This window comes from Narcine bancroftii, chromosome 4 (genome assembly GCF_036971445.1).
Source record: "Narcine bancroftii isolate sNarBan1 chromosome 4, sNarBan1.hap1, whole genome shotgun sequence".
Taxonomy (NCBI): Eukaryota; Metazoa; Chordata; class Chondrichthyes; order Torpediniformes; family Narcinidae; genus Narcine; species Narcine bancroftii.
The window spans coordinates 79,915,918-79,941,317 of record NC_091472.1 but is presented as its reverse complement, the minus strand read 5'-3'; the positions used below and the strand labels follow the sequence as shown (position 1 = coordinate 79,941,317).

The 25,400-nt window shown below is 43.1% G+C and overlaps 1 long non-coding RNA gene across 1 annotated transcript in view; it reads right to left on the bottom strand.

Annotated features, from left to right (window-relative positions):
• Window positions 1-566: 566 nt before the first annotated feature.
• Window positions 567-25,400, bottom strand: part of LOC138759876 (uncharacterized) — a 296,838-nt gene continuing 272,004 nt past the window's right edge. The window contains exon 7 of the long non-coding RNA XR_011355184.1: window positions 567-718. This is a non-coding gene — a long non-coding RNA (uncharacterized lncRNA). The remainder of the gene's footprint in view (window positions 719-25,400) is intronic.

Here is a 25,400-nt window from a genome sequence, read left to right as displayed (position 1 = left end):
CTCTTAGATATTGAGCAGGTAAAAGGCACACTATTTCTTTCATCAACTATATGTGCCATGGTTGACTTACACAAAAGATCAATAATGCACACAAGCACTGCATTAATTGCAAAAAAACGTGGACGAGGCTGAATTAATATTTATTTTCTTTAAACCATATCTGACCTCCGCAAGTTTAGATTGAGAAAGTTGTTTGCCTATTTAATGATTGTTCATTTTTCTTGCTTTGTCATAGATTATGTGGACAACTGCCAAGAGTTTGAAATCCAGGTAAAATGAAAAGAGAAACCATTAATTCTTTCTAGCAATGATAAGGATCCATCAGGATGATGGGCATTTTGGTATTCAACGCAATCAAAATAAAATCCCATTATATGCAGATCACATCTCCCTGTTTTGACCCAACCATTCATCTTCCTCTATAACCAAGGATGATTGATGAGTGCAGTTCCTTTTTCAGCCATAACATTAACAACAATAAATGCAAGACCAAATCTCTGATGAGATGAATGTAGGACGGATTTTATTCCACCTTCTGATTTTATTGGTTGAAGAAGGTGCTCCATTTCCATCTAATCAATATTTCACAATCAACATATAGTTTATACGCAGAAAACTACTGCCCATGCAAGCCTTCTGAAAGTGAACATCTTGCTGCATGCCTGCTATTTCTCTCCCTGGTGATGCAGAACCTCATTCACTCTCAATTACCAGGAATCTAAAATGGAAATTTACATGTCATATTTGAACAAGAAAGAAATCATAGGTTTTATTTAAATGATTACTTTTCCTTCAGTGTACTAAAATCTGAAGCTACTGTTAAGTGGTAACTGCTACTCAGTGGAAAGCCCTCTCATCTCTAGCATCTAACAGTAGAAGGCAGATAGCCCTCTTACTTATAAAGGTCAGTAGAAGTTGGAGGTGTGATACATTAAATAAGATCTCAATTTAAGGATTCAAATGAATACAAAAGATCTGGGGTATTACTTGGAATAATAATTAAGGAGTCATTTCCAAGTGGCTTAGCCAATACTTATCCCTTTCAATATTACCACAACCACACTGTTCTGTTCTGTCCAGTGATTTTAAAGCGAAGCACTGTATGAACAATCCGCACATTTTCACTGTCTGCAAAACACCTTGGAACTGGTTGAAAAAATTCAATCTTTCACCTCATTAAACTGATGCTAGGTTAACAAAACAAAAAGGAACTGGGAGAGTGGTTTGTGTCAATAGCACCCAATCATAATGAAGGGCTCAAGCCTGAAGCATCAGTTATGTATCTTTACCTTTACCACATAAAGGATACTGTTTGACCTGCTGAGCTGCTCCAGGATTTTTGTCTTTAAGGGAAGCTAGACAGGTGGCTGCAAACCATCTTGGCAATTACATTATTGAGCAAGAGCTGGGCTTTATTCAATAATACCACATTCTCAGAGAGTCCACATTGCATGAGTCTTGCTCTTATTTCACTGGTAAATCAGTAACTGCACATTTGAGAAAAAAGCAACCTTACTATTCTGGAAGTCCAGGTACCACCTAGGGATCTCAGCAGCAAAGAGGCAATTCCAAGGGAAGCTATAGACAGGGTCAAATACTCGCCAGCTATAGAAGGGATTTCAGGCCATTATATCGTACAATGGCAATGCTGAACATCCAAAATGGCTGTGATGCTTCACTACTCGATAAGCTAAATACCTTTTATGCTTACTTTGAATAGGAAAATTTAGCAGTATCAATGAAAATCCCTACATAAGCTGGAAATCCTGTGATATCTGTCTCTGGGGGCAATGTCCAAACATCTTTCAAGAGGGTGAATCCTACAAGGTGTCAGGCCCTAATGGTGTACTCTTAGAGTACTAAAAATCTGTGCCAATCAACTAGCTGGACATTTTCAATCTCTCATTGCTGCAGTCAGAGGTTTCCACCTGCTTCAAAAGAGCATCAATCATCCCAGTGCCCAAGAAGAACAGAATGAGCTGCCTCAATGACTCATTCACCCAGTACCACTCACAACTACTGTAATGAATGGTTTGAGAGATTGCTTATGGCCAGAATTAACAGTAAAGATCTGGACCCACTGCAAACAGAAGAACATGAACCAGTCGTCATTAAGGGGTCAGCAGTGGAAGGGATTTTAAAGTTCAAGTTCCTGGGTGTCAACATCTCTGATGATCTGTCCTAGGGTCTCCATGTTGATGCAATCACAAAGAAGGCTCTTCAGTGACTATAATTTGTAAGGAGATTGAGGAGATTTGGCATGTCACTAAAGACTCAAAAATTGCTACAGATGTACATCCTGACTGGTTGCATCACTGTCTGCTATGGAGGTGCTAATGCACAAGACAAGTAAAGATGACAGAGAGTTGTGAACTTGACCAACACCATCACGGCAACCGTCTTCACTCTGTCGAGAACATCTATTCCCTGGAGCATAGAAGAATGAGGAGAGATTTGATATTTAAAATTATGAGGGGGATAGACAGAGTGAATGTAGGTAGGCTTTTTCCACTGAGGATAGGTGAGATACAAACCAGAGGCATGAGTTAAGGGTGAAAGTGGAAAAATTTAGGGGGAACATGAGGGGCATCTTCTTCACACAGAGAGTGGTGGGAGTGTGGAACGAGCTGCAGCTGAAGTGGGAAAGTGAGCTCAATTTTAACATTTTAGAAGCAGGTACATGGATGGGAGAGGTATAGAGTGGTATGGACTGGGTGCAGGTGAATGGGACAAGGCAGAAAAATGGTTTGGCACAGACTAGAAGGGCCAAAGGGGCCTATTTCTGTGCTGTAATGTTCTATGGTTCTATCTACAGAAGATAGTGTCTTAAGAAAACAGCTCTATCCTCAAGAACCCTCAGCACCCAGGCCCTCTTCACACTGCTACCATCAGGAAGGAGGTGCAGAAGCCTGAAGGCAAAGACACAGGGGCATAAAAACAGCGACTTCCCATTCTGCCATCTGATTTCTGAATGGACACATTTCCACAGACTCAACTCACTTTCTCTTCTTTTTGCACTGATTTGTTTATTTTTAAAATGTAATTTATAGGAATATTCGCACTGCAATACTGCTGCAAAACAACGAATTTTGTGACATGTTCACAACAATAAATTTGGATTGTGAAAATCCTTGCAAGTATTGGCTCATTTATCACTATTTGTAAGAAACCGGTTGTGCCCCAGTTGGTTGCCAAGAATGACTGCACTTCAAGACCACTTCAGTGGCTGCTGAGCTGATTGGCATGTTCCGAAGTTGCGAAAGATGCGGTACAAGGAGTTTTTTTTAAATAAAATGCAGTCAGCAGCAAATTTATAGAGGCTGACACCAAAAATGTTTTGAATTTAAGGGTTTTTGTACTATGGATTCAGACTCATGAGGAATGCCAGAGACTGCCTGATCCCGGTATATTTAGCAATAGTTCAGTTGTTGATTTTATTCTTATAGGCATGAGTCCCAGAGTCCAATACAGAATAGGATAAGCAGCCTATCTCCCAATTCAACTGCAGAAAGCAGCTATGGAGCTATTTACTTTAAATGCTTTAAACAGAGGCTTGGTTACCATGGAGAGACAGTCAATATTCTTTCAGCTAATGTTGTGAAAACTGTAAATTTCAAATTCAGGGAAATTTTATGAGATAATCACTCCGATTCATACCACATAATTACCAGTCAGTGACCAATTGTCACAAAACAGTTTCCTTCATCCCTTTATCTTTAACAGTACTCCTTTCATCACTGCTCATCACTATCAATCCGTTGGGGCCATTATAATTGGCCAGAAACTTAACTGGTCCTCCATTGTCTTTGGTAAGAGATCAAAGACTGGGTATCTTGTGGTATACCGTTCCAATAAGCTCTGAGTGGACTCATTGGGCTGAATGGTCTACTTCCACTCCTATATCTTATGATATTAAATCAGCTTGCTGGAATGCAGCTCTAACCACACTCAAGTTCATCATCCATGGCAAAGCAGTCCTTATGTATTTTAACCACTATTGGTGCACTTGTGGCGGCTCACCACAAGGGAGGTGAACCAGCCCCGCTTGTAAGCCACGTGGCAGGGCAGCTGGCCAAAATGGCGCCATCAGGGGTTTCCCTTCCTTCCAGCTCGGGGCTCAGAAACTCGCACTTGGGGACCACGTGATGCCCGGATGATGTCAGCACCCTCAAGCACGGTTCTCAGCCAGGTCCGGGCTGGGAGTATAAGTGCAGCCCAGCAGCCTGCAATAAACTAGTCTGCTCACTGAACTCAACCCGTCTGGTTGCATGTGTTCTTGCAGGAGCCGCTACAATTGGTGACCCCGACTGGTTCAAACGTCTTTGAACCCATCATGAGCAAGCCTAGGATCAGCGCTATAGCCGAACTGCCTGAATTCTGGGTTCAGGAGCTGGAGACCTGGTTCGTCCACGCGGAAGCCCAGTTTCACCTCCGGCAAATTTCGTCCGACACGACCAAATTCTACCATGTGGTCGCTGCCCTGGACCAGGCCACTACCAGATGCGTGCTGCACCTTGTTCAGCACCCACCCGCCGAGGACAAGTACGAGACCATCAAGCAGTTGCTTACCAGGTCCCTCGGACTATCCAGACCCCAGCGTGCCACTCGGGTGCTGCACCTCGGCACCCTGGGGGACAGGTCTCTGATGGAACTGATGGACGAGATGCTCACGCTCATGGGTGAGCACACCAACTGCCCACTTTTCGAGTGCATCTTCCTCGAACATATGCACGGGGACATCCGCCCGCTGCTGGTTCAGGAGAGATTCACTGACCCGAGGAAGGTCCCCCAGAAGGCCCAAGAGCTATGGCTCACATGATACTCGGAACACTCAGTGATCCATCAGGTCACAAGGCATGGGCACGGGCACGCTAAGCCCGCCCCTAGTGCTGCGGTAGAGCACCTGGCCCCTGCAAGGGCCCCCGAGAGCTTAACCAAGGCCACAGCATCCACTCCAGGCCTCTGCTTCTACCACCAGTGCTGGGGAGCCAAGGCTCAGAAGTGTCGTCAGCCCTGCTCATTCCAGGGAAATGACCAGGCTGGTTGCAGTTAATGGCTGCAGCGGCTGGCCAAGGACACAGCCTTCTCTACCTGGAGGACTCAGTCAGTGGCCGGCGGTTCCTCGTTGACACTGGAGCCCAGATCAGCATCATACCGGCCATCGAATCCAGGAATTGACCTTGTGCACCTCCCCTCCATGGGGCCATCGCAACAGCAATCCAGATGTATGGAGACAAGACAGTTCACTTCCAGATTGGCCAACAGAATTTCACATGGAGGTTCACCGTCTCGTCCCTCCCAACTGCCATCCTGGGTGCAGACTTCCTCCTCGCACACGGGCTTCTGGTGGACATTAGAGGTAGCCATCTGATGTACGCGCGTACCTTCCAGGCCATTCGCCTCGACGCCTCCCGCTCAGAGCAACCACAGATGGCCACGATCAGCACGCCCAGAGATGAGTTCCTGGACAAGTTCCCAATACTGCTCAAGCCACAGTTCTCCGCTGCCTCGCCGTGCCATGGGGTGTTCCACTACATCCCCACCCAGGGCCCATTGGTTCATGCCAAGGCATGCAGGCTCCTTCCTGACAAGCTCCAGGTAGCAAAGGAGGAGTTTTCACCCCAGTTTGAGCTGGGGTTCATTCGGCGGTCCGACAGCCCATGGGTCTCACCACTCCACCTGGTCACGAAAGCCTCCAACGGCTGGCGTCTCTGCAAAGACTATTGACAGCTCAATGAGGCAACCCCTGAGCATTACCTCATATCTCACCTCCAGGACTTTACGGCCAACCTGCATGGCGTGAGGGTCTTTTCCAAGGTTGACCTGGTGCGCGGATATCCCGGTACACCCTGAGGACATACCCAAGACGGCCATCATCACCCCTTTTGGCCTGTTCAAATTCCTGTGCATGCCGTTTGGGCTCAAAAACGCCGCTCAGACCTTCCAGCGCCTCATGGACTCTGTGGGCAGGGACTTGGATTTTGTCTTTATTTATTTGGATGACATCCTTATCACCAGCAAAGACTGGGCACAACACAAGGCCCACATATGTGCCCTTTTCTCCTGGATGGCTGACTTCAGCCTTACCATCAACCCGGCCAAGTGCCAGTTCGGGAAAGAGTCCATGCAGTTCCTGGGCCATAACACCATGGCTGAAGGAGCCACGCCTGCCGCTGCAAAGTTTGCCGCCATCAGGGGAGCTGCGCGCATCATGCAGCCACTGTTCACCCTCAATGCAGCCAAGCACAAGATGCTCGCTTGGAACCAAGAAGCCTGTACCGCATTTGAGACCACCAAGGACGCCCTCACGAAGGCCGCCATGCTCGCCCACCTGCACACTGACAGCCGTTGGTGCCATCCTGGAGCAGCAGGTGAATGGGCATTGGAATCCACTGGCATTCTTCAGCTGCCTGCTCCGCCTGCCAGAACGCAAGTATAGTGCCTTCGACCGTGAGTTACTGGGCATGTACCTGGCGGTGCGGCATTTCTGGTATTTTTTGGAGGGGAGGACTTTTACCATCTTCACTGACCACAAACCCCTCACCCAGGTGCTCACGATGGCAAAGGATCCCTGGTCGGCCCGCCAGCAGCGTCACCTCTTCTTCATGTCAGAGTTTACCACCAACATTCGGCACAAGGCGGGGAAGGTTAATGTGGTTGCCGATGCACTCTCGCAACCGGCCATCTGTGCACTGATGCCCGGCCTTGACTTCAACCAGCTCGCCCGGGACCAGGAAGTTGATGAGAAGACAAGGGCCTTCAAGACTGCCATCACCGGCCTGCAGTTCCAAGACCTCCAGACTCCAAGCGGTGAAGACACCATCCTGTGCGATATCTTCTTCGGCATCCCGCGGCCAGTGGTTCTGCAGCAGTGGCGCAGGCAGGTCTTCCGTCACATCCACAACCTTTCACATCCGTTCATCAGGTCCGGATGGTGGCGGAACGGTTCGTATGGCATGGGCTGCGGAAGCAGATTGCGGGCTGGGCCAGAACATGCACCCATTGCCAGATGTCCAAGGTGCACAGGCACACCAGGGTGCCTGTACAGGTGTTCGAGCATGTCCAGGAATGGTTCAGCCACATTCACGTGGACATCGCCGGGCCTTTACATGTTTCCCGGGTCAACCATTACCTGTTTACGGTGGTGGACTGCACCACTCGCTGGCCCGAGGAGATCCGATGCCAAACGCCTCCAACGACTTCTGTTCCCGAGTCCTGTTGCATGGTTGGGTTGCCCGGTTCGGCATCCCAGCTCACCTCACCAGCAATTGGGGCGCCCAGTTCACATCTGAGTTCTGGGCACAGCTCGCCAACAGGTTGGGGATACAGCTACACCGCACTACTCCTACCACCCGCAGGCCAATGGACTGGTCAAACAACTACACCGCCACCTTAAGTTAGCGCTCATGGCCCGCCTCACCAGGATGGACGAACTGCCTTGGGTGCTCCTGGGCGTCCGCTCCACTCCCAAGGAAGATCTGCAGGCATCATCAGCTGAGCTGGTCTACGGTGCGCCACTGGCACTACCTGGTGAGTTCGTCAATGCACCTCATAATCCCCAGCGGTTGCCACATGAACTACTTCCTCACCTCAGGGCACGCTTGGACTCCTTCGAACCCCCACTGCCACCCAGGCATGGCACCCGCCCGACTCATGTTCCTGGCGAGCTGCTTTCCACGGAGTTCATTTTCATTCGGCGGGGCCCGACCGCGGCACCTCTGCAACGACCGTACGAGGGGCCGTACAGGGTTATACAGCATTCTGGCTCGACTTGGGCGGCAGGCATGAGCTGTTTACCATGAACAGGTTGAAGCCAGCGCACCTCGATCCCACCAAGCCCGTGGTCGTTGCCCAGCTCAAGAAGTGAGGCCGCCCGGCAAAAAGGACATTGTGCTGGTTCTGGGGGGCGGGGCTGTGTGACGGCTCACCACAAGGCAGGCGAACCGGCCCCGCTTGTAAGCTACGCGGTGGGGCAGCCGGCCAAATGGCGCCGTCGGGGGTTTTCCTTCCTTCCAGCTCGGGGCTCTGAAACCCGTGCTTGGGGACCACCTGATGCCCGGATGATGTCAGCGCCCTCCAGCGCGGTTCTTAGCCAGGTCCGGGCTGGGAGTATAAGTGCAGCCCAGCAGCCTGCAATAAATTAGTCTGCTCACTGAACTCAACCCGTCTGGTTGCGTGCGTTATTGCAGGAGCAGTGTAGCTACCGCTACACACTATCAATAAGAGACACAGATATACAACAGCTGTTTAGCAACCTCTTGCCAATTCTACCACCCAAATGGGCAAGAGTAACAGACACAGTAATACCAGCACCTCAAAAGTGACCCAGGTGCATACTGACTTGGAAATACATTATCTAGGAACTTAACTGTGGAGAGCAACATTATGAGAAAATATTCACTGCAAGGTTCACAGAGATTCAAGAGTATATGTCACCACCTCATTCTGAAGGAAAATTAGGGTAGGTACTAAATGGTGATCATGGTACTGATTATAACTTAATGAGAACATGACTTGCATGTTGTTTTGTATTGATTAAACAGAGACAATAGTTTTTGTGATGTTCCATAAATTGATTATATGCAGACTACCTTGAAGTGTGACAACACATTCTCCACCACAGTGAAAATTATTCTGACTTAGTCTGCTTTCAAAATCTATTTTCCAATGTATGTCTGCAAGTGTGTGAACCTGTGTACTTGTGAGTTTGTCAATGAGTGTGAAAAAGAGTTGTGCATGTGTGAATAATGTGGAAGTGCCTATGGGTGTATAAGCAGATCCAGAAGTGGCAAAATGTGTATATTAGAGTTTACAAATGCATTTGCATGTGTGCACATACATGTGTATGCATATGTGTGTGTGTACATATGCATGTGTGCATGTGTGTGTGTACATATGTATGTGTGTGTGTGAGTACAAATGGATAAGCATGAACATTGGTGTTCATGAGTGCAAGAGCCTCTGTATGTGTGTGTGTTGTGATGCTGGCTGCACAGCCTCATTATAATGATACAATGAACGGTGGGTGAAAAAATGTTCATGATATAGTGAAAAATAAAAATACCCAAGTGACAAAGACCAGCAGGCAATGAGCATCAGAGAAACACCATGTAGTATATGACCAGCACACAGAATACACATTTCCTTTTTACAATACCCACTGGAGTCCTCTTAGAATATTTATTTCCCTAGGTAAAATTTTCATTTTGTCATCTATCAAATTCTTTTAGACTTCTTTTGTTGATTATACTTCCTATGTATGATGAAGACTGAATAAAACAAGCAAAATAATCAAGCTTCTAGTTTGAATATTATGTTGGACTGCTGAGGATCACTTGGGCATCACCCTGTCAATTTGAAAGGAATTAGGCAATCTGACAGTGGTTATACATCTGGAAAATTATTTGAAATATAATTGTACCTCTGCTTCCAGATGTCATTTTAATGGTTAGAATTCTGCTGAGAGCCATCATGATCAGTATAAAGTTTTATTCCAAGGGCGTGACTAATCTTTTCACCATCCTCAGGATTATTTCACAGGTTTCAAATTCCAAAGCCTGATATTACACATGTGAAATGCCACTTGAATCATTTGACAACAGCGTAAACTGATTTATGGAGGGTGCACATTGGGCAGTAGGCGATTGCTTTGTCTCTTCACTTCAGGAGACAAAGCTCATGAAATATCTTGAGCAGTTTAAACTTAGTCATTGTGGATGCTGGCACATAATGCAAAACCGTCTGCTCACAAATGAACTAACTCAGAGGAATCTTCAAAATGACTGGTGAGGGCCATTAAAAGCTGATCCCCAACATTCATCTGACACTAGAGTGACATGCACAACCTCAAGATGTTAAATTCTAAAATGTTGAATGAGAAAATATTGCATGTGTTTCAATGTCTATTTGATACCCAGGACAAGACCTCACCTCACTAAGAAAAAGTATTTACTGAGGTCTTGAGTAGGCCTGTGCCAAGAAACGGTGCATCAGCAGAAATGTCTTGTTAACTGCATATGCAGAATAATTCAAACTTGATTGTTCACCTGGCTGTGCCATAGCTGATTGGGGAATATTTATCTGGGATTGAGCTTCTAGTGGAGAACCCTGGTCTGCTAAGAAAGTGCCTTGGAAAGTACTTCAGCAAGGTTCTTCTGGTGTAGAACCCTAGTCTGCCAAGAAAAGACCTTGGAAAATCAGTGTTCTTCTGGCCTTCATTGGAAATATTGGGACTCCAAAAATAAAACTATCCATTACATAAACAGTAGAAAATCTAGCTTGTTCTCCATACCAACATACTCCCATCTGTAGAACATAAACATGTCCTCACAAGACAACATACTACCCATTAATGATTTATGCTTTCAATTATTCCTGGTTGATCAATACAGACATCATTGATGATACAGCTTCCATGCCGTTCTATGGCCACCACAGACCAAGATGAACATTAGGTAGCAGTTAACAAGACATTTCTGCTGATGCACCATTTCTTGGCGCAGGCCTACTCAAGACCTCAATAAATACTTTTTCTTAGTGAGGTGCGGTCTTGTCCTGGGTATCAAATAGACATTGAAACACATGCAATATTTTCTCATTCAACATTTTAGAATTTAACATCTTGAGGTTGTGCGGGTAAAATGGCATTTTGACTGTCATAAATCAAAGTATTGAGTATAGGAGCTGGGGTGTTATGGTAAAGTTAAGACACTGCGGAGGCCAAATTTGGAGTATTGTGTGCAGTTTTGGTCACCTAACTACAGAAAAGATATCCATTCGACAGAAAAATTACAGAGAAGATTTACTAGGATGTTGCCTGGATTTCAGGTACTCTAAACAGGTTAGGACTATTCACTGGAGCGTAGAAGAATGAGGGGAGATTTGATAGACCTATTTAAAATTATGAGGGGATAGACAGAGTAAATGTAGGTAGGCTTTTTCCACTGAGGGTATGTGAAATACAAACCAGAGGACGTGGTTTAAGGGTGAAAGGGGAAAAGTTTTGTGGGAGCATGAGGGGAAAACATCTTCACACAGAGAATGGTGAGAGTGTGGAACAAGCTGCCAACTGAAGTGGTAAATGCGGGCTCAATTTTAACATTTCAGAATTTGGACAGGTACATGGATAGGAGAGGTAAGATAGCTTGGACTGCATGCAGGTCAGTGGGACTATGTAGAAAAATTATTTGGCATAGACTAGAAGGGCTGAGGGGGCCTGTTTCTGTGCTGTAATGTTCTATGGTTCTATAATTGTGGCGGGTAGGTGTGGGTGCAGGGAAAGAGAATGAAATTCAACACGTTACTGTTGTATTATGCTAAACAACAGTTCAACAATGGTGTGCAAGAAACTGACAGGCCAATTAATTTTTTTAAAGACAGTGTACTGTAATTAACTAGGAAAAGTGGAAGACCAGATCAACAGCATGTCTGAAGAGTAATCTGCCTTTACCTGGTATTAACCATTCTGCATGACTGAAGCTCAAATCTTGCTAGATGGAGATGGTTGTAATAATAATAACCCTCCGTCCACTGCTATCTCATGCAGAAGCTCCAACAACAGCATCCTGTCGCCAGCTGATTTACCACTGACAAGCAATGAATCAATGTGGAAGCAATTGAACAAAACACTTGATCACCAGCACTGAATGAGTGCATGTCAATTGCAGGCATGAAGTCAATGGAACCAATGGGACTGGTGGGAATGATGGGAGGGGATCGGGACTACAAACCAAAGACAAACTTCTTCCCGTTATAACGTGCCCTCTGGTCCATAGAGGATTTGGTCCTATCCTTGTTCCCAATACAACTTGATTCCAAAGCTTTGTGCATTCAAAGATACAGTTAATAATTATTAATTGGTGGATTAGCAACTCAATAGAAAGCCAGATACCTACATTCTTTCGAATCTGAACCATCAACCCTGATGCTGTTACTCTTTCAATCACACGTTCATTTTATTAGCAGAGATTGGGGACTACAAAAAGAGCTGTCTGCTCTATTTCACTTACTGAACATTTTTTCTTACACTAACTGTGAGAATTTATTATCTATCCTTTATAGTTATCTCTTTCTGTACTTGGGTAATGTATAATGTTGCATATTTATTGTTTACAAGAAGTATGGTTCGGCTACAGCAAGAATTTTGGTGCATAAACTCACAGTCATTGCTGTTTCAATGATGCTTCAAGTGCGGGAGGCCAAAATGCTGCTAATTCTTTCTCTTTTTCCTCCCAATGTTATGCAGTTAACCTGCATGAAAAGCCCTTGAACCCCCCTCAGAATATCATTTATTTTTATTCCATAGCAGATTTAGAAATTAAATGCAATCAAAACTTTTAAAATTTAAATTGATGGGCTAGTGGTTCTCAACCTTTTTCTTTCCACTTACATGCCACTTTAAGTATTTCCTATGCAATCGGAGCTCTGTGATTAGTAAGGGATTGCTTAAGGAGCTATGTGGGTAGAAAGAAAATTTCTCAATTCCAAAGAAAATGGGCCAGTGATAATTTTTCTCAAGCAAAATATTTCAGTAACTATTGGGTCTAGAGCAGTGATTCTCAACCTTCCCACTCACATACCACCTTAAACAATCTCTTACTTATCACAGAGCACTGATGGGGATTACTTAAAGTGGTATGTGAGTGGAAAGAAAAAGGTTGAGAACCACTGGGCTAGAGGATAAAAAGATCTAAAATGCATCCAAGGTTCCACCCTTCGCTAACAGTGCAACCATACCCTATTCTCTTCTTTGGCTTGGCCTCACGGACGAAGATTTATGGAGGGGGTAAATGTCCACGTCAGCTGCAGGCTCGTTTGTGGCTGACAAGTCCGATGCGGGACAGGCAGACACGGTTGCAGCGGTTGCAGGGGAAAATTGGTTGGTTGGGGTTGGGTGTTGGGTTTTTACTCCTTTGTCTTTTGAGTTGGCCCTATTCTACAGCTCCCTGAAATAGCAGCATTGGTGAGTTTTTGACCAACTGATATCCCTCATCTTCATTGCTCTACCTTTGGCTTCCAGGCTACTAAGATAGTCCACAAACTGCTCTATTCCTCTTCTGAAGCACACGTTTCTTGGTTGTACATATCCTTAAAATTACAAGGTGTCAATTTTTCTTCAATTATGCGGTTGGAAAGTGCCTTGGACATTTTGTTGTGCTACTAGCACAACACAAATACAAGGTGCTATTGAGTTATGGAACTTGCCAAGAACCAAGGAACAGGTCAGTGGGACTTAATTCAAAGAGGAACATGAAAAGAGGAACATTAATAACAAGGGTTAAACAAGAAAGCGCAAAAACTAAGGTTCCTGAATGTGGAATAGAACAACGCTGTTTGGGAGTAAAATGAAAATGCACCAAGTGTGGTGTCAGCAACAAAAAGGGATTCAAATTGGCAAGGTTACAGAAGTTGAAGTAGACCACCTTGCACACATAGAGTTCTATAACTCTCAGTGTCCTTGCAGCACTTAATTCAGAACATCAGCCTAACTATAGCTGCATGTGCTCCCTATAGTCATCAATATTCAGCTTTTACTGACTCCAAGTGACTGCCCTCAATACTTCCTTCAGTAATGAAGAGGATAGTTTAACTCATTATTTTCTGGAATACATGTTGCATACACTGAAATTCAGTTCCAGAGGCATTGGGGTCTGAGATCCTAGCTGCTAAAGACTTGTATCTTCCACAACATTAGGTGTCCAGGCTTTCAACAGCCATTGAGGCATTTCCTGATATGAAATCATTGTTGTGAAGTGTGGAAAAAGAGCAGACAGCATGTACAGCAAGCTCCCAAAAGCAGCAATGTGAACATCATGACACAATCATCTGTTTCCTTCAAAGCAATCTCAAGTTCAAGATCTAGTTTATTATCATCCAATTGCACAAGCACAATCCGACAAAACAACGTTCTCCAGTCCTGCTGGTTCTCTCTCTCTCTCTCTCACACACACACACACACACACACACACACACACACACACACACACACACACACACACACACACACACACACACACACACACACACACACACACACACACACACACACACACACACACACACACACACACCATACATAACACACAACAAATAATACTTCAGTCTGCTCCTTCTCACAATCCCTTTTCCACTATCACCGACCCCATATTGTGGATTTCTCAAACCAAACTTTTTCATCTCTCCACTTAACCTGTTCAGCCATGTTCTTTGACACCTCTGGCTGATGTCTGTCTTTTCTCCAAATGTGGACTGTATGTATGCAGGCAAGTGAATGGGAACTTGATATTGCAGTCAGTTCTGCAGTCCAGATTTCCCACCATGCAGTTCTGAAGTTAATCCAAAATATTCTGATCACAACCTCCACCAGAGTATTCCTAACCATTAGAAGGAATTTTGTTCTCACCCACTTACCTTGGAAATCTTATCATTTTGCATGTTGAAGGACAAAAGCTGATAGCAGAACATGCACCTGACACAAGCTAACTCAGCATTTATGCTTCCATGAACAACAGATAAAATGCAGCCACAAAGGTCATCAAGAGCAGTGAATGAGTGGCATCGTACTGCACAACAAAGCACGATGAGAGATGCACAAAGAAAATCAAAGATGATTACAGTTTCAAAAATGCACAATGAAATATGTGTGCTAATAAGAGGATGTTGAGGGTGTGATGAGCATTTTATAACTAATTCTTTAATCTTATCCTTTTGCCATAGAAACCAAGATTGTGTCCAACAAAAGAGAGGAATGTGTTCTGTAACTCCAAAACATCATGACCCATACTATTGCAACTTGACTGATTCACGCAGAACCCTCAGGCTGTGGTACTCTCTAATGTATTTTTTTGAAATACCTACTCATTATAAGTTAAACAGGGAAGTGTGCAGATACTGTGATTGTATTAAGTGCTGAAGACATTCAGCAGGTCACGCAGCATGTACAGAAATGGTTAAATGAAGGGAACAGGCCTGAAATGTTAGTTACCCTTCATTTCCTATTGATGCTGTGTGACAAGTTAGGCAAACAAATGCATACTGTACCTATGCATACTGGCCCCTCATACCTGCGTCAATCAGGGTGCTAACTAACCCTTTACAGTTTACATCAATGTGGCCAGCTATTGAATGATGCCTGTTCAGGCCCAATAAACTATCAATTGAGCTAAGGAATTTATTGTTCTACAATGCAGCTATACGTACGGATATTTATAGTGCCTGAACCAAAAGCACAAGGTTGGGATTCAAAATGCAGTGGGAAACCAAAACCAGAAAGAGGATTGTCTCGCAAGCAGGTTAGTAAATTGTGAGAGGTAAGGAAGTTTGGGTGTCCCTCTGCAGTTTCTGACTCACTGTACTGAGCGGCTGAAGCTACAGGTAGATGCAGTCAGGAACATCCAGGATCAGGATGCTGAGACAAACCTGAGATTTTTTTATCCTGCGAGCCCCGCAAAATTGCTGCTTGTTGGTTGTGCCCAGTATACAAAGAGAAATATAAACAAATAATGAAATGTAAACAAACTGCACAATAAAGAAAATAAATATTCAGCAATATTAATGAGTCTCTGAGTTTGTTTTAGGATTCTGAATGTGGAGGGGTAGCAACTGTTCCTGAACCTGGTGGTATGACTCTTGCAGCACCTATAGTTCTTTCCTGGTGTAAGCAGCGACAACAAAGCATGTCCTGGGTCGTGTGGATCATTGATAATTGATACCACTCTTCAACAGCAACTTTACATGTGGATTTTCTTGATGGTAAGGAGAGTTTTGTCTGTGATGTACTGGGTTGTATCCACTACCTTTTGCAGGGGTTTCTGCTCAGAGGTATTGGTGCCCCCATACCAGGCCATGATGCAGCCGGTCAGAACACCTTCCAATATACATCCGTACAAGTTTGCCACGGTTCTTTGATGTCATACCAAACCTTCTCAAAGTCCTGAGAAAGTAGAGGCGCTTACATAAAATCCTCATGATGACATTTCAAGAGTTGGATCCAGGAAAGGTCCTCTGAAATAATGATTCACAGGAATTGAAATTTCCTTATCCTATCCACTTCTGAACCCCCAGGATTACTAGATCGTACACCTCCTGGTTTCCCCTCATACAACCCACAATCATCTCCTCATTTTTGATGACATATTGTTGGTGCACCATTCAGCCAAGTTTTCTATCTCCCTCCTGAATGGTGACTTATCGGCCTTTTTTTTTTAAATACACCCACCACTGTAGATGGTGTAATTGTTGTACTGGCCCACACAGTCATAGATGTACACAGTGAGTAGAGCAGATGGCTAAGAACACTGGCATAGATGGAGATCGTAGAGGATATGGTGTCACCTGGAGCTCATAGAAACAGGGCTGGGTTTGAAGCAGCCAGAGGGACACCAGGTGGTTCGCAGCTTTAGACACAGGAGTCCAGGCCTCAATCGGGCTGGTCTCCTTTAAGCAACATTCAACAAGCTTTTTAAGCACAGTGAAGCTCCACTTCTGTACAAATGATCTGCAGATGACTTAGTCCATACACACAAAATCCTGCAATCAACACATGGTAAGGAATACTGGACTTTGCATACCTAATGAATCAAAATTTCCTTTACTCATTCTATTTCAGTGAAAAATAAAAATGTGATGTGAATCCTTGATAACACTCCAATCACCATTATCAATTGGGTTGTCCAGTAGCAACGTCTTAGCTGGATTTGCCCAGTTCAACAATCCTTTACAAACTGCTAAAACCCTGTCTGAAGCTTTATTCACCAAACTGCTTTATCTATCTTTTCTTTCTTTCTTTGGCTTGGCTTCATGGACGAAGATTTATGGAGGGGTATGTCCACGTCTGCTGCAGGCTTGTTGGTGACTGACAAGTCCGATGCGGGACAGGCAGACACGGTTGCAGCGGTTGCAGGGGAAAATTGGTTGGTCGGGATTGGGTGTTGGGTTTTTCCTCCTTTGTCTTCTGTCAGTGAGGTGGGCTCTGCGGTCTTCTTCAAAGGAGGTTGCTGCCCGCCGAACTGTGAGGCACCAAGATGCACGGTTGGAGGCAATATCAGCCCACTGGCGGGGGTCAATGTGGCAGGCACCAAGAGATTTCTTTAGGCAGTCCTTGTACCTCTTCTTTGGTGCACCTCTGTCTCGGTGGCCAGAGGAGAGCTCGCCATAGAACACGATCTTGGGAAGGCGATGGTCCTCCATTCTGGAGACGTGACCCATCCAGTGCAGTTGGGTCTTCAGCAGTATGGATTCGATGCTTGCAGACTCTGCCAGCTCGAGTACTTCGATGTTGGTGATGAAGTCATTCCAATGAATGTTGAAGATGGAGCGGAGACAGCGCTGATGGAAGCATTCTAGGAGCCGTAGGTGATGCCGGTAGAGGACCCATGATTCGGAGCCGAACAGGAGCGTGGGTATGACAACGGCTCTGTACACACTGATCTTTGTGTGTTTCTTCAGGTGGTTGTTTTTCCAGACTCTTTGTCTATATTATCACTCTTAGTCACAACCACTTTATAATTTTCATTTTATTCAATTTCCACACTGTAAATTCCAGGTTTTGAAACAGATCTTCCCTATCAGTACTTTTTCTTTGGAAAAAAAAATCAAGAAACGCATCTTCTGAGAAATAACTCAGAGAAGTTCCCAATTACCCTGACTGAAGAATTCACCCAGTCAGAAGGATGTGCTGTCACATGCACACTTGCGGTTATAATATCATAGTTCTGCTTGCAGCAAATAATTTATTAATGAGTTTGCATGCTTGATATTTCTAAAAATATACATTCATGTTTTTGAAAGAAAGAGAAAGTTTTCATTTCTTATTGTTATTGCTTGAGGGGTCCCCAGACCAGTCCCAAGATTAACAAATGTTCCGACTCATCACTTCAGCTCTAATGAAAAGAAAAGATACTTCCTGCACTTATTTTTGTCAAGTTTATTGTCATCTGATTGTACAAGTGCAACCTGATGAAACAGTGTTCTCGGTGCAAAACACATAGATGTACAACAAGATATAACACACATACAGACAAACAATACATGTGCAGGACATGTATTACATCGATACAAATGAATATTCTCTTGTACACATGAGAGTCTTGGATGGTTAGTATGAGCAGTTCCTTTGGTCATTCAGCATTCTCACTTCCTGTGGGAAGAAGCATTTCCTCAACCTGATATTCCTGTCGGGACCAGCTGAAAGATGCTGTGTGCAGGGTGGAAGGAATCCTTAATGATTTTGCACACCCTCTTCAGACAACGATCCCAGTAGATGATTTCAATGTGGGGGAGAGAGTAGGGAGGGAGACTCTCCTCTCTGCCACTCATGTGGTCCTTTGTATTGACCTCAAATCCATTTCTCTGCACAGACATCAAGTCAAGTCACCTTTATTTATCATTCGTACTATGCTTGCAACGTAAAGACAAGATGTAATTTCTCCAGGTTCGCAGAGCATATTTACATAAATATAAGTTAGAATAGAAGTTAAACAGATAAAAATATTAAGAAGTATACAGTAAAAATCTGCAGTACACTATCCACATATGTTCTGGGAATTCAGGAGTTTGATGGCTTGGGGGAGGTGGGGGGAAAGCTGTTGCCCAATCTGGAGGTAAGGGCCCTGAGTGTTATAGTACCTCCTACCACATGGTAGAAGGGAGAATGGTTTACATGGAGGGTGTGTGTTTATTGCCTTTCATTGAGTGTTGTAGATGTCCTTCATGGGAAGAAGAGAACCTCTAATGATCTTTTCCGCTGACTTCTCTATCCTCTGCAGGGTCTTGCGCTTTGAGGAGGTACAGCTTCCAAACCAGGCGGTGATGTAGTTGCTAAGGATACTCACGATAGAATGTAGTGAGGATGGAGGGTGGGAGATTAACTTTCCGCAGCTTATGCAGGAAGTAGAGGCATTGCTAGGCTTTCTTGGCTATGGAGCTTGAGTTAAGGGACCAGGTGAGATTCTCCGCCAAGTGCACTCCAAGAATACTCTTGACAAACTCAACGGTCGAGCTGGCAATAGTCAGCAGGGCGTGGTCTCCCAGGGCCCTCCTGAAGTTGATAACCATCTCTTAATTTTTTTAACATTCAGGTACAGGTGGTTGGCTATGCACTAGTCTGTTAGTGACTGCACCTCATGTCTGTACACTGACTCCTCATTCGGACTAATCAGGCCCACCACAGTCGTGTCATCAGCAAATTTGATGATGTGGTTCGTGCTGTGTTTAGCTGCACAGTCATGGGTCAGCAGAGTGAACAACAGTGGACTAAGCACGCAGCCATGGGGAGCCCCCGTGCTCAGTGTGATGGTCTTGGAGGTATTGTTACGGATCTGGACTACCTGAGGTTTCCCCGATGGTAAGTCAAGAATCTAATTGCAGAGGGTGATTTCTCACTTTTTATCCACTTCTCTCTCCACCATTACTGCCTGACATCCTATGAATTTCCTCCTTCACCTCTTCCCTCATTTCGGATCAGCATATTTTTGAATTTTGTCACCCATCAAACCCATTACACTTGAGATAAATAATTACTGCGAATTTTCCAAATTTTATAAATGTTCATAAAGATGTGGGCTTTTTGATCATTCCAGACCAGCACAAAGATGGTATTTACTCAGATAGTCACCATTCCAATAGTTTTGCAAATGATGTAGAACATAGAACATTACAGCACAGTACAGGCCCACAAAGTTGTGCCAACTTATATACTCCTATCAAAAAAAATACTAAACCCTTCCTAGTAACCTTATGTTTTTCTCTCATCCATATGCCTGTCTTTATAGTCTCTTTAAAGTCCCAATATTTCAGCCTCCACCACTACCCCTGGCAAGGCACTCCAGGATCCCACAACTCTGTGTAAAAAACATACCCCTGATGTCTCCCCTAACCTTTTCTCCCTCCACATGGTGCAGATGTCCTCTGGTGGTTGCTACTCCTGCCCTGGGAAAAAGGCACTGGCTATCTACCTTATCTATGCCTCTCAAAACCTTGTAAACCTCTATTAATTTTCCTCTTGCCCTTCAACACTAGAGAGAGAAAAGTCCTAGCTCTGTGACCCTTGCAATCGAGGAAACAGCCTTGTTAAACTCCTCTGCACCCTTTCCAAAGCTTCCACATCCTTCCAAAAATGTTGTGAACAGAACTAAACACAATATTCTAAGTGTTTACAAATCTCACCATAGATTTGTAGAGTTGCAACATGTCTCTCAACTACTGAAATTAATTCCCCTAACGTAGCGCTATCAATTAGACCCGACAGGACAGAAGTCGGGATTAATAGGCTTTAATCACTATAAACTTACAGTCATATCTTATATACTGTTGTCCAGATTCTAAGACATTACTGAGGGAGGGGGATTGGGTGATACCACTTTATTAGGGATTTTGGAGGGGGAGGAGTTACAGTATTGTGGCAGGCCAACCTGTACAATGACTGCAATTCAGTGTTCCACCACACATACTAATGAAGCCCACCATTCCATAGGCCTTCTTAACTATCCTATGAACTGGCACGGCAACCTTGAGAGATGTATGAATTTGGACCCCAAGGTTCCTCTGTTCCTCCAGACTGTTAATGCATATGCCAGCGTATAGGACAACTCTGAATAAGACAACCTGCAGATTTTCCACCTAAAATGTAGGTTTAGAGCTATACCCTTTGTATAGTACAATTCCCCCAAGTCTGTCATTTACACTGACCACTGTCGGCACCAAGGGGGGGCATTCACGGGCATGGCCTCCCCTTGCAAGGTGCTGTGTCCCCATACATTTGCAGCCATCACTTGCCGTAAGACTTGCCCCCTTCACTAGTCTGTGTCAAGCATCACTAGCACCCAGCTTGACGCATGCTCGTGACTCTCCAAGCAATAAAAGCAGTGCTTTCAGCTGTTATGTCAGAGGGACAAAGGAGGTTTACGTCCACTCGATAGGTAGGCCACCACCACCCCCCCCCCCCCACTGAGCGAGTTTATGATGGTTGGACTGTGCCCCACCCAGTTACCCTAATGGCCTTCTCTAACACTTTTTCTGGCACTGACCCTGCCACTGACCAGTAGAGTGATGCTGTCGCAATATTTTAATACCAAATTACCCTGTAAAGGTTTTAATTTTATTAGAATATTTTAAAATATGCTATTTAAAGCCTGTACAGAGCCAGAGGCAGTCGTACTGGGTGGATAGACCCAGGGGTGAGGTGGGGGGGGTGAAATGCTGAGACTTTTTTGGACATGTGCAGGTTTGCCCTACTGAACTAGCAATGACCCTTATGCATGCACATTATTTTCATTGTCTCCATTTGCATGGAGGTGAGCCAGGTTGGGACCAGCAGGATGGGGATAGGATATGGAGGGGGAGGAGGAAGATGGTAGTGGTGTTGAGAGTTCACTGTCAAGGTTCGGATTTTAGACCACCGTACAAGACGACCGTTTTTGAGGGGACATTTTTCAGTTTCGGGGTTTGTCCTATATGCCAGCATATACAGTAGGTAACCAACCATTAACCCTGTACTCAGCCTTCAGGTTTCACCTTCCAAAATGTATCACCTCACATTTATCCAGATTGAACTCCATTTGTTACTTTTCTGCCCAATTCTACATTCTGTCTATATTCTTTTGTAACTTACAATATCCTTCAGCACCATCCACAACTCCTCCAACCTTCATATCATCTGAAAACTTACTGCCCCATCCTGGGGTATCAACAATTTTCCCTAAAATTAAATGAAAAGGTAAAAATAATATTGATCATAAGTATTTTGAAGTGCTTGATCTCTCGAAGATCAAGAGAGCATTTCAGCCAAGTGTTCCTCTCTGCAAGGAGTTTGTATAAATCATGGTATATAAATCACGGTACTCACGCAGTGAAAAAGCCAATTGATTACTCTGCCATGCCTTCACTCAGCCCGGTCTAATAGCATGACTCTCCTTTTGGAAATTAAGTCATAGCTTATTTAAATCTCTGACAGGTCTGTATTTTATCCTGAAATTTACATATACAGATGTGCTTAAATAAAAGAGGTTCTTTACATGTGCTTGAATAAAATAGGCTCCTTACAATTCAATGTTAAATCCTTTCTTTTAAAGTTTTTTTTTGTTTTGTCATAAGATCAAAAATAGATAATAAATCCATTGCTTTGAGATTATTATACATTTAAGATAAGATAATAGCATATACTCTAGACACAATAGTACTTCGATTTAAATCCCAATCTAATATGTATTTATACATAGAATTGTATAAGAAGTCAAGAAAGAAAAAGAAAAAAAATCTAACCCAATGCCTACCAAGGTTGTAATTTATATTGTAAGTACAGCAAGCAACGGCCTCAGGAGATCTGAACAAAGCATAACCTGTAACAGCCATCATCGCACCTAATTAGTCAAATAGTGAAAGTAAATCATAAATGGACCCCAGGTCCTATCAAAGGAAATTTTGATTTTTGTGACATCATGCCTAATTTTCTCCAAATTTAAGAAGGACACAATGTCTAATAGCCATTGTCTGTGGGTGGGTGGGAGCTCCTCTTTCCTTTTTAACAATATTGTTTTTCTTGAATACCAAAACCTGCCTTTGATTAGAGGATAGTTTTATTTTGTTGTCTCTTGAAAAGGCAAACATTGCAATTACTGGACATGGATCCAATTTAATCTCAAAGATGGTCGAAAAAGTGCTAAAAATATTAATCCAATATTTTTGCAATTTAGGGCTTGATCAAAACATATGAGGCGTCATAAATTTTACATTTATCACAGAGTGAGTTGATATCTGGATAAATTCAAGCAAGTTTAACTTTGGAAAAATGCATTCAATGCACCACTTCGAACTGAATCAGAGTGTGCCAGACAAGTCGTAAATCAAGCCCTAAATTGATGTCCAATTTTCATCTGAAAAGGAGAGATTAAGATAATTCTCCCATTCAGTTTTAATCCCAGTTAGCGAAATTGTTTTCATATTCAATAATTTATAATATAGGGCATATATACTTATATGATTGAATTGTAATTCAAAGAGTTCATCAATAAAATTTGGATCTGGAAGGATTGGAAATGCTGAAAGTTTGGAACCAACAAAATGTCAAATTTGATTATACCTGAAAAAGTGACTATTTGATAGATTAAATTTGGTCATCAATTGTTGTAGAGATATGAAGTTTTGTTGTATTAAAAAGATCCTTAAAACTTTTAATACCTGAAAGATTCCATTCTTGAAAACCTGCGTTTAAAATAGCAGCTTGAAATAAATGATTAGAAAGGATAGGGCTTGTGCTCATAAATCTTGTAATTCCAAAAAATATTCCAACTTGACTCCAAATCTTCTATCTTATTAAATTCTTTGTCAGGTTTTGAATAGAGCGAGGTATAGGTGAACTCAATATCGCCCTTAAAAACACTTCTTTATGGGGAGTATTGGGTTAAATGTTAAAACTAAATAATTAATTACATCTGATGTGGTCAATTGCATAGGTACCAATACCTGTCTACTTATAGATGACAGACAGCCAAGGAGTGGATACAGAATAGGAAATGACTGGTTGCCCTAAAGAATTAAGAAGCTAATTCAACCCTAAAATCGGAAAGACTCTTGTCTTTCAGCTGGACCTATTTACAAAAGAGTAAATTGCTGGTTTACAAATCAGAATTAATCTGTGTTGCCATAAATGAATTTCGCAGTTTAATCCACACACAATAAAAAAAATAAATTGCATTTGACCAACGTGCACATATGTGCACATATGTGTTTTTGCCCTTAATTGGGGCCAAGATGGAAAATCATAGACTTGAGAGATATTCAGGATCTTTGTTACATGGAATATCAGCAAACAGCAAAAATAATTTAACAGAGACTAAAACAAGATGAAGTGCTTTAACACACAGTTCATTTACCATTGTATTTTCCAAACTAACAAAAGCTTTCAACCTCAGGTAAGACAGTTGAATAATTAATTTCTGTAAATGTCCATCACTGAAAATTCTAAGAAGAGATACTGTACATTCAAAATTATTAAACTTATTTCTCAAGTGTGAGGAACAATCAGGATAAATCACAATCTGTTGCTTTCCTTTTAATGCAAAATGGCTATTCACCGTCAAATATGAAACTTAATTAGAATGAAATACTACAAATAACATTCTTCTATATGTGGTTTGCCAATTTAATCTTGTGCAACACCATTAATGTTGTTATGTAAACTGTGCTTAATATTAAATCATTTTTAATATGTTGAATATGTGGGAGGTCTTACATTTTGTTGTTCCATGCTTGTAAGATTCTTACTCTTCACTGTTATGTGGTACATTTTTGGAAACTATGAAGTTTTCAACTGTGTTTATTTATAAAATTCTTTCTATAACTCATGTCTATAATTTGCCTTTTTGTAAAGTACACTTGCTTGTAATGATTCCAGAAAGGAAGTATTTGCATTTCAATAGCACATGTCATGCTCTGACAAAGCACTTTGCACACAATGGAGTCTTTCAGAAGTGCAGTCAATGTTGTAATATAGAGGAACAATTGCCAGTTTGAGCATTGCACAAACACCAATCACTAGAGACATTGATTTTAGTGATGTTGGTCACAGAATAAATACTGATCAGGACTTCATCTCTCTGGCCAGTCTCTTTGGACAGCATCAAAATGATCAATGTCATCTATATAATTCTTTCCGGAATAGTTTACCAAGTCAGCAGGGATGATGATCAGAATGGGTGGGCAGATTGTCAAAAACTTGATGCAAATGGGATGGGGACACTGGATGTCCTGGTTTGGAATAAAAAAAGAAAGATGCAAGCTAAGATAAAAGATCAGGGAATGGGAAAGAGGATAGATGGTGCTTGATGGAGAGTGCATAGAGTCAATGGGATAAGCAGACTAAAACTAACAAAGAAGTCTACAAATTTCATGCACTTTATTGGACGTGGAGACTCGAGCAAAGTGACAGTCAAGGAAATGATTTGGTTTAAATCCAATGTATAGGAATTATTTGGTTTATTTCCAATGTATAGGCTGCAAAAATGCTGATGAGGGCTGGTCATTTACCTCCTCTGGCTAGCTTTTACGAAAACTAAACATGAGATTGGTAATAATAGAGAAATAATATGTCATTCATCAAATTCCCAAAATTAATGAATTGATTCAGACCCCTATCCTTTCTAGTGTTGGAGCACAGTCATCACAGAATAAATCTAAACTTAAGCACAAAGTCACCTCACTCTAACCCATAACTTCAAATGAGCCTAAATCAAAATTAAAAGCAAATTTCCCCTATGTATATATATGTATGTATGTAGTGTATGAGCTGGCTTGCCCCCTAAACCTGTGATTCCTCCCTCCCAGATATCCCCATTAAGGCTGTTACACCCAGACCCCTCCTGCAGTACCTGCCTTGGATCTGAGCCAGCAAGCTGCAAGCTGTGCTG